The sequence below is a fragment of the Trichomycterus rosablanca genome, chromosome 14 (genome assembly GCF_030014385.1).
Source record: "Trichomycterus rosablanca isolate fTriRos1 chromosome 14, fTriRos1.hap1, whole genome shotgun sequence".
Taxonomy (NCBI): domain Eukaryota; kingdom Metazoa; phylum Chordata; class Actinopteri; order Siluriformes; family Trichomycteridae; genus Trichomycterus; species Trichomycterus rosablanca.
In genome coordinates, this window is record NC_086001.1 from 34720889 (window position 1) to 34735755 (window position 14867).

The following is a 14867-nucleotide window of genomic DNA, read 5'->3' on the forward strand; positions in this document are numbered from 1 at the left end:
GGGGAGTAGAAGTAGATCCTGAAAAAGTGACAGCCATTTGCAGATATTCTACTCCAACGGATCTTAAGAGCCTACAAAGATTTTTAGGTTTGGTAGGCTGGTACCATAAGTTCATCCCTAATCTGGCTGATATATCTACGCCACTAAATCACCTAAAAAAGAAGGGCGTAAAATGGGAGTGGTCTGTAGACTGCCAAAATGCCTTCAAGAGCTTGAAGGAAGCCCTTCAAGCTGCCCCTGTCCTGGCTCAACCGAGGAACGATGTCACTTTCCAAGTGATGACTGATGCAAGTGACGTTGGGCTAGGTGCTGTTCTCACCCAGCAAATCTGTGGTGACGAAAGAGTCACAGCATATGCCTCCCGGGCTTTAAGAGGAGCAGAGCTGAGATATTCCACCACCGAGAAAGAATGTTTAGCTGTGGTTTGGGCAGTGGAAAAGTGGCGGCATTACTTAGAAGGAGCGGTATTCGATATCTTTACGGATCATAGTGCCCTTACATGGGCATTTAACTCTCCTAAAACGGTTTCAAGATTAACTCGCTGGACTCTACGTCTCCAAGCTTTTGACTTCAGAGTACACTACAGGAAAGGTTGCTGCAATGTTGTGCCAGACGCACTATCACGAGCCCCACCTACAGTAGAAGGAAATATCTGCATTGCTGTGGCCAAAACCGATTGGTGCAACCTGCCAACTTCTCTTCAAGAAATTGAAGCTGCTCAAAGAACAAGCCAAGTTTGTGAGCAAGTAAAGGAAACCTGCCAAAGCACCAAGTTGGGTCGGGTGCAGTACCAAGAACAGCAAGGCGTCTTGTACCGGGGTGTGCCTTCTAGATTCGGTGGCTATAATTATCAGTTGGTGGTTCCAGAAGACTTGGTCAAGCAGTTCCTGAAGTACTTCCACAGTAGTCCTTTTGGAGGTCACCTTGTACGTCCAGTTTTTTTTCTTTCCTTTGAACTATACACATTAAGGATTAGAATTTAAAGGGTGAATGTTACAAGCTGTGTATCATCTGAGTAACAGTGATATGAAATCTTATGTTTACGGAAGATGGTCTGTAAAGGAAGCATGTACAACAAGAACAGAATAGGGCCAAGGACAAAGCCCTGTGGTACTCCACAGGTAATTTCTGCCAGAGAGGAAGAAAAATTGCCAAACTTTACTGAAAAAGTCCTGTTTTTTAAGTAGGGGGTGAACCACCATAAGGCTGTTCCCCGGATGCCAACCACACACTTAAGACAGTCAAGAAGAAGGGAGCTGTTTATTATAGATAAGATGCTGGGGCCAACAGTCTGCAACACATTTTTGAGTAGGAGTGTGGGTATCACATCCAGAGAGCAAGTAGAAGCCCTAGTACCTGTGGTTAACTTAAGCAGATCAGACAAGGACACTGTCAACTAGTCAACTAACAGCTAACCCACCCGAGGCATGTTGTTACGGAGGAGAAGTTGAAACTGCTCTCCAAAACAGCAGTAAAAGCTGGCAGACTTACTCAACGCACAGCAGAGAGTGGAGCAGAGCAAAGAGGACTTGTGTCAGGCAGGTGACAAGTTTTCAGCACACGTGAGTTTTCAACAAACTTTAAATCCTTGATGACTATGTTAGTCCAGATAAAGCAAGTCTTAAAATAGCGTCCAGGGAAAAGTCAAAAAGTCCAAAAACGTTCAAAACACCATACACCGGGGATCAGCGGCAGACAGACATGCCAGCGTTCACTCCCTAGTCACCAAGGAACAGCCTAGGAACACCAAACGTCTCTCAGTTATTACTGCTCATAAGCGCTCGCTACTGCTGAAATGACCAACCAGTGGTTTAAAAGGAAAATGATCATTTTTATAATAAGATTTTGCTTATAATAGACTTGAGAAGAAAGAAGTTTAAGGTGAAAATGATTACATTTACCATTTTGTAATGTACACACATTTTCTCTTTTATGTTTTTAAATATTCAGTTTGTTTTTTATTTAATTTAGTTTTAATATCTGAATCCATTTAGATGATAAATATTTTAAGAAAAGAAAAAAAAATCAGAAAAGGGGGTAAATACTTTTTCACAGCACTGAATAAATGGTGATTAATAAATTGAAAAAGAAAATCTTCATAAATGTATCACTGCCTCACAGATTCTAAAATCACCCAAACAGTTTAATGTTACACTTTCAATTAAATTTTACATTTAATTTGTTAAATCTGACAGTTTAACTTCTGATCCTGGATAAAGAAAAAACCCCGGATAGAGGAGCTGAGTGAAGGTGGTCTGAACTCTGTGGAGGAGCTTCATTGTATCAGAGACGCTGTATAAGGACAGAGTTCCTGCTTCATAATCCACATACACTCCTATTCTAGAGGAGCTCGGCATTATGGGAATTTCAGTCTCTTTGTTATTGTGGCAGAATAAAAATCTGGATGGAGAACAGAACAAACTCCAGGACTGATCATTAAGTCCAAACCAACACTCATCACCTCCCTTCCTGCTGATGCTTTTATTTGACACTGCTATAAAAAACCCATCATCCCCACTCCACTCAACCTCCCAGTAACAGCGTCCACTCACACTCTCTCTACACAGAACCAGAGGCCAATGATCAAATCTATCTGGATGATCAGGATACGACTGTAATGCTTCAGTCCAGGTCACCACTTTGTTCTCCTCAGACAGGCGGAGCTTTTTATTTGCTGTGTTTGGATCCAGTGTGAACCGACAAACATCTGGAGAGGAAACACAAAATAAAACAATTAACATAGAAGAGAGAGAGTGTGTGTGTACAGTGTGTGTGCTTGTGTCTAAGTGTGTGCGTGTGAGAGTGTGCCACAACACAAACACACACAAACACTGCAGACACACATAAATGTGTACTGTAGCACTGTAGCATCTGAACTAGAAACGTCTGACAAATCTGTAAAAAAACAGATAACTGGGGGGTGCAAATACTTTTTCACTGCACTGTGTATGTTTGTGTGCTTGTGAGAAACTTACATTGTAGAAAATCTTCTCTGATTTCAGGTTCAGTAGGTGGAGTAATCCGGACTTTCTTCACTGCAGAAAGAATAATCAAAATGTGGATTTGATTGTTTTGTTTGATGTTTGAGTACCGAAGCGTTTGAGATAATGGAACACTAAGGGCTTGAACTCACCTTCATCTGGTATCTTCTCACACTGCTCTTTCCAGAATTCTTCTACTTTCTCTCTCAGCTGAGATACAGACTTTATAACATCATCAAATGAGAGGGAAGGACTGATTGTGATGGTGGCTGATTCTGCAGATTCAGCAGGAGCCGAGAGAGACTGAAAATTCTACATCCAGACAGATAATGTTCACAGAGAAACAACAAGATGATGATGAATCACAAATGATTCAACTAATAAACTTGTGCCTGTAAAACTGTTGGAAAATAGTTGGTACGAGGACAATTTTACACTACTGTGAAGATTGTAAACATCATAAACAGATAAGAACAGATTATGAAAAGTCAGGATTTAGAGGTCTAAATTTGTTGGCCTTAAATTGTTATTTACTTCATTTAATTTTGGAATCATAGAACAAATGCACAGCAGCACCTACAATTTAATTCCTTTATAAACAGCCAGGCCAAAACACTTCACCAGAAAATCGACCGATTATTAGGACTCAACTGTACACAGTTTTAATAGAACTGCATTCACTTCCTTCTCAGGGCTGAACAGGTTCATTTATTCAATACCACTCCAATACATTCTCAGACACCAGCTGCCCCTTTTCCCTTTGGCTGGCAACCAATCAGATTTTCTTTCAGTTAGAGATTAAAAAGTGTGGCTTTCTACCAAAAAAAGTCAGCCCTGTTATTTCCCTACCTGTCCACTAGAGACCGCCATCAATGTTCAATCTAATCTCTCATTATCTGATATCAGTAAGTTCTTACTATTTCTTATCTTTTTCACGCTACTGTCGTCAAGTGTTTTCACATTCTGAACATATTTTATTACTTGAACTGGTGCAGCAATAATATAATTATTTTAGTGCTGTTACCTGGAGGAAATGGACGGGATCCTCTGTGTGTGAAAGCTGTTCCAGTTCAGCATCTTTCCTCTTCAGCTCTACAATCTGCTGCTCCAACTGTTTCAGGACTTTTTCAGCTTGACTTACTACTGCTGTCTCTCGATCTCTGATCAGATCTTTTAGCTCAGAGCATCTTCTGTTAATTGAGTTGATTAGTTCAGTACAGATACTCTCAATGTTCTCCACTGCTGTCTGTGCAGAACACTGTTAGAAGATTCAGAAAGAAGAAACATTTCTCACTCATATTTGTCCATCATTCACATTCATATGTAGCTTCTGGCCAGTCTAAAACTTTCATCACTCATAGCTTGGTGATGGTGCTAAATGGCTTGATTTTCATACCCTTGAAAATGTTACCATCATCATTATGTCCACATGATGCAGTATTTGATCATTTACTTACGTCTTTTACCTTCTACCTTAAACTCCAGCACTTCTTAAGTGTTCATCATCACTTTAGTTTTTACTGCATTTATAAGCATGTTTTATTTCCTCACAGATTTTTGATACAACACACCTGCTCCTGTATGTCCTTAATTCAAAATAATGTGTGGATTAAATCTAATAAAACCTAAAAACACCATATATACTGTAAAATGTGCTGGTGGTAGTATACTGTTACAGAAATAATTTTGAGTATCAGGAAACAGCAGCCTGGCCAGGACTGGGAAATTCAATTTTGTGATTTTCTCAAGTTTTTACCAGAAATCTTATACAGTCATTTATGTTTAAGCATCTTGATCCAAAGCAACAATCAATAATCTTTTTGGGTGGCTCAGTCAAAGTCCTAATCTGATCTTATCACCCTTATAATTATTAGCACAACCTCAGAATTGCTGTACAGCATCAATCACCAACTAAACAGGAAGAATTTAAAGATTTTTTAAATTAATCAACAAAATGCTCCATCACTTGCAAAGTTACCTGAAATATAAAATATCTCATTTTTAATGGAGATTGGTTTAATGGAGGAGAGTCGGACTGATCCTGAGAGCTTTTCATTTATAAAACTTACCTTGTGAGACTCCACAGCATTTATCAGCTCACAAAGTTCCTTCTCTCTGTTCTGGATTTTCTCCTGGAATTTTCTCTGGATCTCCAGCAGCTGCTTCTACACAGTAAAACAATTCAGAATTTACTTGTATTGTGTACGAGCACCACATAAACAACGTCAGTGTAAATGCTAATGAGTTGTTACTTGTTAAAGAGAGCTGTATAAAGTTTTTTACCTGTTTCTCAGTTCTTTCTGCTGCAGCTGATATTGTATCATGTCCTTTATGATTGTCTAGCATACACAACATGCAGATACACTGCTGATCAGTACGACAGTAAACCTCCAGCAGTTTATCATGCTGAGAGCAGATCTGATCCTGAAGTCGTCTGGAGGCTTTAACCAGCTTGTGTTTCTTATAAGCAGGCGATTCATAGTGAAGTTGGAGGTGAGTTTCACAGAAAGAGGCCAAACACACCAGACAGAATTTAACAGCTTTGTATTTTTTCCCAGTGCAGGAATCACAATCCACATCTTCAGGTCCAGAAGGAAGTGGGACTTGGGCTTCTCTCTTCTTCAGGTCCTCTATAACTTTTGCCAGAATAATGTTTTTACTCACTTCAGGTCTTGGAGTGAAGGTTTTTCTACACTGTGGACAGCTGTATGTTCCCTTATCATCCTCCTGATCCCAGCAGTTATTAATACACACCATACAGAAACTGTGTCCACATGGAATAGCAGCTGGATCCTTCAGTGTTTCCAGACAGACTGAACAGCTGAACTCGTCCTGAGCTACTGAAATTTTGGACTCTGCCATTTTTCTACATGTAAACAGAAACACCAGTAAACACAGCAAGTTATTTACAGCAGCTCAGACTTCCTGGTTTAGTTTGTGAGTCATGTTCATATTTCTTGATTTTTGTTAATTGTATTGATTACCTACTGTACTCATGCTGTGGGACTTTTAATTTGCAATTTTGTTTTAGTAAGTAGTATAAGTCACTAGTTAACTACTACAACTGTCGTCTGATCAAAAACTTGCGTTTCTTAATTTTTGTTAATCTCTTATATTTTATTATTACTGTGCCTTTATTGTAGTACATTTTATGATTCGTAAATGTACCCATGCTGTAGGACTTTTATAATGTGGTTGTAGTAACTAGTACGAGTGACTAGTTAACTACTTAGTCCTTAAAATTATGTAATTTTTTACTTTTAATTCTTTATTACTGTACCCATACTGTAGGGTTTGTTTCTGTAATTTAAGTGTAGTGGGTGGTACATGTCACTAGGTAACTATTGCATCGTTTATTATATTAAAATGATTGTTTTTAGAATTTTTGACACTATATATTGTTACTGTACCCATACTGTAGGACTTTATACAGTAGTATTGAATGGTACATGCCACTGGGTAATAAATACACCTCGGCTTCATGCACTTTGTAGACGCTCCCTTAGCACTTCCTTAGCATTTCAACGCAGATGAATCTCACATTTACAGAAAAAAACGTTTTAAACATATTTGATTGTAGTTTGTTCCTTGTTTACTGCAGAATCAGTTAATGCAGTTTCACTCGTTTTTGGATGTTTTGGAGTTTAGCCGAGAACGAGCCGAACGAGCCGAAAGAAACTCGAATGTCAGGCGAATGTCCAAGACTTCCTGGTTTAGTTCGTGAGTGTTCTGTTTAAAACAAGTGTGTTTAAATCAAATCAACAATCTGAACTACATAAAGTAACAATACACAGTAATGTACAGAAGTGTGGAAATGTATAAACTCACCTGCGTTCATCAACTTCAATTATCAACAAAACTACAAACACAGACACGGAACAGATCCGCACTCGAACAGAACAGGGAGGGAGAGGGAGAGGGAGAGAGAGAGAGAGAGAAAGAGACCCCCACCCCATCTCAATCCGCTCCCTACTCACTCCGCCTCCGTTTGCGCGTTCACGTGGAGTGTTATTATGGAGCTAATTTGGTGCCAAGACTTCGCAAACAAACAGAACGTATTCTGTAAATATAATATGATGACAAACACAACACGATGTACAAATAAAAAACACGACTATGTAACGCACACAGTGGGATTTACAAATACAAAACGCCACTGTTGCAAATACATATGTGACTTTAAAATAAATGCTGTTTTCTAATACACTGCACTTCACAAACAAATAAAACACGTTTTACAAATACAAACGCTGTTCCGCAAATGCCGTTTGTGAATCACGTGACCTTTGACACTGTTCTGGCGCCTTGTGTCATTTAGTGTCAGATTTTCTCACAAATACATCTCGACTCGTACAAATGCGTCGCACCTGAGCAGTAGGGGGCGCTGTGGTACACTTTTCAACATTTACCTGAGTGGTAACAAGGAACTCCAGCCGGCTGTGAGTCTAGCACCCTGTGTTCTTTACATCATGAGCGGTCAGCAGGTGAGTTTGTGTTTCTATATATTTGCTGGTCTGGCTAGTATCCACGAATTTCCTACTGTGGTCAAGCCAGCCTCCACTTCCAAATGCTCAGTCAAATAAGCCCCCACATTGTTTGTAAAGATGTGCGTATAATAAACATTACGGTAAAGGCAAGGCAGGTTTATTTGTACAGCACCTTTCATACACAGTGGCAATTCAAAGTGTTTTACATAAGAAATAATTAAAAGCATTCCTGAGATCTAGAACTTCAGAAAGATTTGTTGAGAACTGATAAAAAAAAATCACGATGTGAACGTGCCTATCAATATCAGTATAAATATTGTAGCGTCGCTCTAGGGGCCGGCATAGGCTTTACCCAGAAAGCCTTGCGGCAGTGGTGTCTAAGCTCACCGTAGCCGTGTATCCCGTTGTTGGGAGTGGGGTGGCTGCGGTGAGGGCTGGGTAAGTAGCTTATATGTTTGTCTGTTGTATGATTGTATGTGTGTATGAATGGCTGTCTGTCTCTAAACCACTGAATGAACTGCCAAAGACAGTTCACTTGCGGCCTTGACGGCGCCACAATATATCAGTTACAAATAATAAATATATATATCAGTTAAAATATTAAATAAATATATCAGGTAAAATAATAAATAAATATATCAGTTAAAATAATATACAAACATATCAGTTAAAATAATAAATATATATATTAGTTAAAATATTAAATAAATATATCAGGTAAAATAATAAATAAATATATCAGTTAAAATAATATACATATATCCGTTAAAATAATATATAAATATATCAGTTAAAATAATAAATAAATATATCAGTTAAAATAATATACATATATCAGTTAAAATAATATGCATATATCAGTTTTAAAAATGAATACATTAATAAACCCATTTCTTCCTGCAAATTGTATTTGGGATAAAATTTCAGTCTTTGAAATAAAAGGGTTGGTAATAACTGCATATTGTGATTTTACTTTCAATTTAAAGTCAACTAAAATGTCATCTATGCTCTTCCGTTTTAATTTAGATTGTTATTAAATTGAATAATCTTCATTACATAAAGTGTTATTGTTATTAAAAGGAATTCCACTTCATAATGATAGTACATGTCGAACAGCCAATGAGAACACAGGATACGGTGTGAGGAAAACGCAGCAGGGAAGTGTAAACAGGTGGGACAGGGGCTTATAGTTTATATCAGAATACACCGACACACACGTTTTACAGTATTTCTGATTTGATCGTCCTCTACAAAACGTAATACCCACGCTGCATTGCAAAATTATTAATTAACCTCCAACTTACTATAGAACAAGCCATACTGTTTGTGTTGCCAAATCCACTCAGATTAATTTATTTTTCCTCCTTGATTTTACGCTGCACATCTGCGCACAAACACTTTGATCACTCGCTACTTGTTGACGTGCATTTTTGGGCTTGGTATCATTAAACCCATCGTCACTTCTCACGTGTGTTTTTGTAAAGAAAAAAAAAGAAAAAAAAGGGAGAGCAGAGAAGCTCGCCTGCGATTCCAGTTGGTGATAGATCGTGTAGTGTGAAACCCACTATCGCCGATCAGTCGTCTAGTGTGAAATATACACCGACTGAAAGACTCCCGAGTGCAAAAGATTCAGTCGTGTAGTGTGAACTGTACAGCGACCCGACGACTTGGAAAGTCGTGTAGTGTGAACTTGGCATTAGATAGTCGTGTTTTTTATTTGTACATCGTGTTGTGTTTGTTTACAAATCATATCATATTTACAGAATACGTTCTGTTTGTTTGCGAAGTATAAAGTGTTTTGTGTGGTTTTGTAGGCAGCAGTGAGCGACTTTTCTGGTACATGGTTAAGAAAAGGTTGAATCCAGATGATTTGTTGTGGTGTTTTTGTACCAAATGCAGGTGAAAGTGGATCAGCAGCAGCAGCTGAGCGGTGTGTGTGGTTCTCTGTGTGTTTTGTCACTGTTTCAGGATCTTTTATTTGAAAAGCTGCGTGTAGAACAGAGAAAGTAAAAGACGACACACAGCGGAGTGAAAGGCTGAACGACGGATGTCTATAAGAAGCAGCTTGTTTACAGCGTCTCTTGCTTATGGCCACACCACCCTGAGAACACCCGATCTCGAAAGCTAAGCTGGGTCGGGCCAGGTTAGTACTTGGATGGGAGACCGCCTGGGAATACCAGGTGCTGGAAGCTTTTATCCACACACACCCACCTTCACTCCAAACCTCCTGTTACACACTGACCCAGCGGCTTTTTCTTCATCAAAGCTACACAATGAGACAAAGATCAGCTCATACTTTCATTCTTACTACAGTAAAACACATTCAACTGACTTTTAAAGTGAAGTTCAAAATGTTGTACAGACATCCCCAGGAAAAAATGTACTGTGAAATATTTTACAGTTCTACTATGAATTTTTGATGGTAATTTGGCCACTTCATGGTTCTACTGTGAAATTTCATTGTAATCTAGTTGACAGTTCCACTATGAACTTTCACAGTAAAACCATGAATTATTTCACAGTTTTACTATAAACAATTTCATAGTACAACTGAATTATTTCACAGTTTTACTATAAACAATTTCATAGTAAAACTGTAAACCTGATTGATTATTTTACTGTGATGTTTACTTGGTAAACAGATTTCCTCTGAACTTCACAGTTTACTTTGACTGTAATTACTGTACTTTGACATCAATTATACAATACAATACAATGTATAGATCTCACAACTCAGAACTGTATCTTTGGCTCTTTGCCATTTATTAAGCAACGGTATGATTTCAAACACAGGAACAAAAACAACTGGTAAGGATTCCTTCTAAATGGTAAACTGATAACACATTTACCAACTTGGCATTCTATATTGTAATTTAAATGTACTATAATAATAGTAATATAGAAAATAATAGTAATAGATTGTATTTGTTATATAATAACATAATTATATTACACTTAATAATTTATTTTACAATGGTAATTATACAATAATATAATTTTATTATACAGTAATATATACAATTATATAACTGAATAATGTATTGTGGTATAAATCTATAAATATAAACTCTATACATACATAATGAAAAATCTAATTCATAATCATTCACTATGCATTTAATTATGGCAGTATTGGGTGCTTGGGTGTGTCCTATGTCTGTGTGTGTGTGTGGGGCGTGAATTGTGACATGAATTACACCTCTTGTTTTCCTAGCTTGTCCACATTGTTGAATTTGCTGGTGAAGTACACTTTCTGGAACTTTTTAATGGGGAAAATCTGTTCGGCCACCTTTGAAAATGCAAAAAAGAAATAAATAATCAAACATTTGCCGCCATCACCTCTAAGCTACAGGGGCCCTAATATATTTGATCAGCAATGTCTTACATCCGATGTATCATAAAGCATATACTTGGTGAGCGTATCAATATATAAATGCAAACATATGTTTATACATGTTCAAAAGATTGATTGATCTTAAGCAGAAGTTAAAAAGACAGACAAAGTACCTTGTATTTTATTTTTTAAATATAATCTGTTGTTTGAGTGCTCAATATATGACGAGATATATAAACTTTGTGATCTCACCATTAATTCTTATGGTGCAAAAAATATTTATTGCTGAAAAACATGACTTACCTTCATCTGCACTAATGCACTGACGCAGACAGATATTCTCTCTTTTTAATTTTATTATTTTAGTAGCTCAGACTGCCTTAAGATGGATCAGCATGGCCCATCTGATTCACTAGTAGACTGAAAAAGAATCAAACAATTAATCAGCAGCTATGCAATCAGTACACAGTTTAGCATTTACCCCGTAGTAACACACCCAACAGAAGTTGAAAACAGTCAGGGCTTTAAGCATACATAGATGGGCAGGCGGGCACAAAGGTGGATGAATGGATGGATGAATAGATATTGTCAGCACCAAAACTGTAAAGAAGTGAGTTGTTTTACATATTTTAACACAAATATATTTTAAACACAATCTATTCTTCAAAAATCAACTAGCACTTACTTTAAGTTTCCGAGATCCAGGCCTCGTTGCAATTTTCTCTTTTACAGCATAGTCCTAGAATGAAATGATTTAGAATATGTAGTTATCTGAGTTATCTACAAAAACAGTAACATTCTGTGGATGTGGTTGTAAAGCAATGTACTGAATATCAAACTTGCTGCTACTATCATGAACAAGAATATGGAAAAACCCATCCTTATGTGCTGATGTAAATGTAGGCAGATACTGTTATCTACAATACCCGGGTCTTCACTGTTGGATACTGAGACTCTCTCAACCTCAGCAGCCCTCCTTGACATTTGGCCATTTTCCTGGAATAAAAATACTGTTTTTAATTTCATATTTAAAATCTGTAGTTAACAGAATGCTACAATAGCTTAAACACAGTGGTACAAATGCAGGGTTTTCCCTGAGTTGTTGGTGGGCTTACGTGGTGTGGTCACTGGGCTTGGGCTTAGGTGGTGCCCAAGTCTTATAAGAGTAGGAAAAACCTGAAATGTGTGTTAATAGACATTTTCTGAATAAATCATATAAACTTTGATCAACTGCCTCAGTTTCACAGCAATAATTTAAAGCACACATATCACCCATCATTCAAAAGAAAATGTTGGACCCACTATTTTAAGAGCAACTTGCAGGTTAACGTTCACATTTAAATTCTAAGCTAAAATAGTAACCATGGCTTGCTTTTAACATTACCAACTAACATTAGAAAGATGTATTTAGTTACTCTGAACAAAGTAATATTCAAATAAGTATAGATTCAACAGTATAATTTTATAAACAGTACAAAAAATAGTGCATTGTGTTATTATTCACTTATAGCGATATGTATCCACACGTGCAACGCGTGTCGGCCTCTCAACACTTCACACTATTTGCAAAGATTATAAACTTCTTTTGGATTCATTTATACATCCACTTGCAAATATAATCATTTACAAGTTAATGTAAGTGTTATCCCATTTCTCACCTGTAAACAGGGTGAAATAAATGAGACACGAGGAGTCGCGGCTTGTCTTCACAAATGCCTCTCAAGTCTCAGAGACAGAACGAAAAACAGCAGCAAACCATGATGCCCCCCCCAATGGACATTCCTAGTCACAACAGTTAAAACTGTCTTAAAAGAAGTTTATACTCCATACAAACATAATCAAACACACATCACATCTAACAAATGTGACCACACTTTGTAAGTGTCACACCCTCACCGACAAAAAGAATGACCCCACTGAACAATATACACATATTTTTTTTTAACTTTTCTTTTCTTTTCCACTAAGCCTTCACCCAATATAACCCTGTACTTTAATAGATAGGTATAATACAAGGATACAATCCATATGTACATAGTGCAGGTGAGTGCAGTGTGGGTGTAGTAACTGAAAATAATGGTGCCACACAGTCCCTTATGCCTAGTTCACACTACACGATTTTTGCCCTGATTTTCGCTCGGCGACTGGTCGGCACTTAATTTTCCAGGTCGGGAGCAACTCAGCATTCACTCGGCGATCAAAACTCGGCTCTCAATTGCTAAGTGTGAACTATCCAACAACTCGACCCGACTGGCTCGCCGAGTGATCGCCGAGCGAAATGAGTTTTCTAGCACGCCAGATATCTGATCTAAATCGCACAACTGGCGGTGTCGAACAGCCAATGAGAACGCAAGATACGGGATGAGGATAAACCCGGGGGGAGGGGAGTAAAAAATAACGGGCTTGGACCGAAGAAATGGATGAAAGATTAGTTGAAATTTGGCAGGAACACCCATGCCTTTATGATGTTTCCGATACCCTCTACCACAACCGCGTTGAGAAAGAGAAGAAATGGAGAGAAATTGCAAATTCTCTTCAAAGACCAGGTGAGCCAAATTGATTAGAGCTACAATTTCATACTGTAATGACGACAGATGACAAAAAGTAAAGACACGTTTAAACATTTGGAATGCATGCGAATTAAATACTGGAATGCATGACAATTGACAATGTTTTTTTTTTCTTGCGTTTTTTGTCTTTCAGTTGACGAGGTAAAGACCAGGGCGGCGTCTCTGCGAACGCAATATTCCAGGCTAATAAAGCCCAAACCAAGTGGGAGTGGGACCAAACCTTTGACATCCAGGCAAAGGTGGCTCCTCAGAGTAATGGATTTTATTAAGCAGCATATTGCTCACCATCCATGTGAGACCACTGTAAGTTATTATGTAGTCTAAAAACATGTTTTTGAATGTACACAATGAACAGACTGCAAAATTGTCATTATTTTGCTTCTTTAGTTTTTTTTTAACATATTGGAATCATGCTTTAAATTTTTTATATAAGTTTATGTAATAAATTAAGTAATTAAAACACATAATTAACTATCAAATATGATGGTATTTTGCACATTAAAAATCACATGCTATAATCCCAATATGTATTTAGTATTCAGATATACTAATGTTTATTTCATGGCTACTGCTTTGCTGTGATGTGTACTGACACTATTTTACTGTCACCTCTCTTCCAGCTTGATATGTCTGAGCTGGATGATCTTTCTGAAACATCTTTGGTGATCTTTGAAACTGAACCATCACCAACACCACCATCAAGAGCAGGAACACCCTCACCCACCCCATCACGTGTTGCTTCCCCCCATGAAGATCAAGGGGAAGGTCATTCGCCTGCTTCAGCATCTAGCAGCAGAAAGACACTTGAGGAGTCAACTGCAAAAGGGGTGAAACGAAAGAGGAGTTTTTTGCAAACACTGCAACACTTTGACCCAAAGGAAAGCCTTTGAAATATTTTTTTTTCTAATTTTGTTTACATTTACAGTATTTTTTTTATAATACATTTTAGTTTTTACTACTAGATGTGGATTGTTGTGGCTATGCTGTTACAAGTTTGTATTGATTGAGTTTGTATTCACTGTTGTATAAAAAACTGAAGCAACGTTGACTTTACAGAGTTTTAAAAAATAGTTATAATGCTATTATACCTGCAGGTGAGACAAAATAATCACGCAGAAGATCCCGTTGCATTTTTGCAGTGAGTGTTCGGTTGCGTTCCCTTCGTGACTCTACTGGCTTAAAAGCCCCCATCCCGTTCTGTCTCCAGGCTCCATCAACTATTTTGTGGTCAGCATTCTCCCAGTCTGCGAAGGCCGGAGGTGTATATGCCTCAGACTTGCGCTCACGGAGGAAATTGTGGATGCACAGAAAAGCCATCGTTATTTTTACCACCTTGCCTGGCTCCAAGCATATTGTGGAGCTGAAAACTCTAAACCTGTTTGCAAGAATGCCAAATGCATTTTCTACAACTCTTCGTGTCCTGGAGAGACGGTAGTTTAGTACCCTTTGACTGTGGTCCATCTGCCTGAATGGATATGGCTTCATAAGGTCAGGC

General features: G+C 37.9%; 1 protein-coding gene and 1 pseudogene across 1 annotated transcript in view; both read left to right on the plus strand.

The window, feature by feature from the left end:
• The window catches only part of LOC134326853 (E3 ubiquitin/ISG15 ligase TRIM25-like), an 89607-nt gene that overhangs the window by 57288 nt on the left and 17452 nt on the right, over window positions 1-14867 (plus strand). The window lies entirely within an intron of this gene.
• On the plus strand, window positions 9552-9660 carry LOC134327177 (5S ribosomal RNA; annotated as a pseudogene).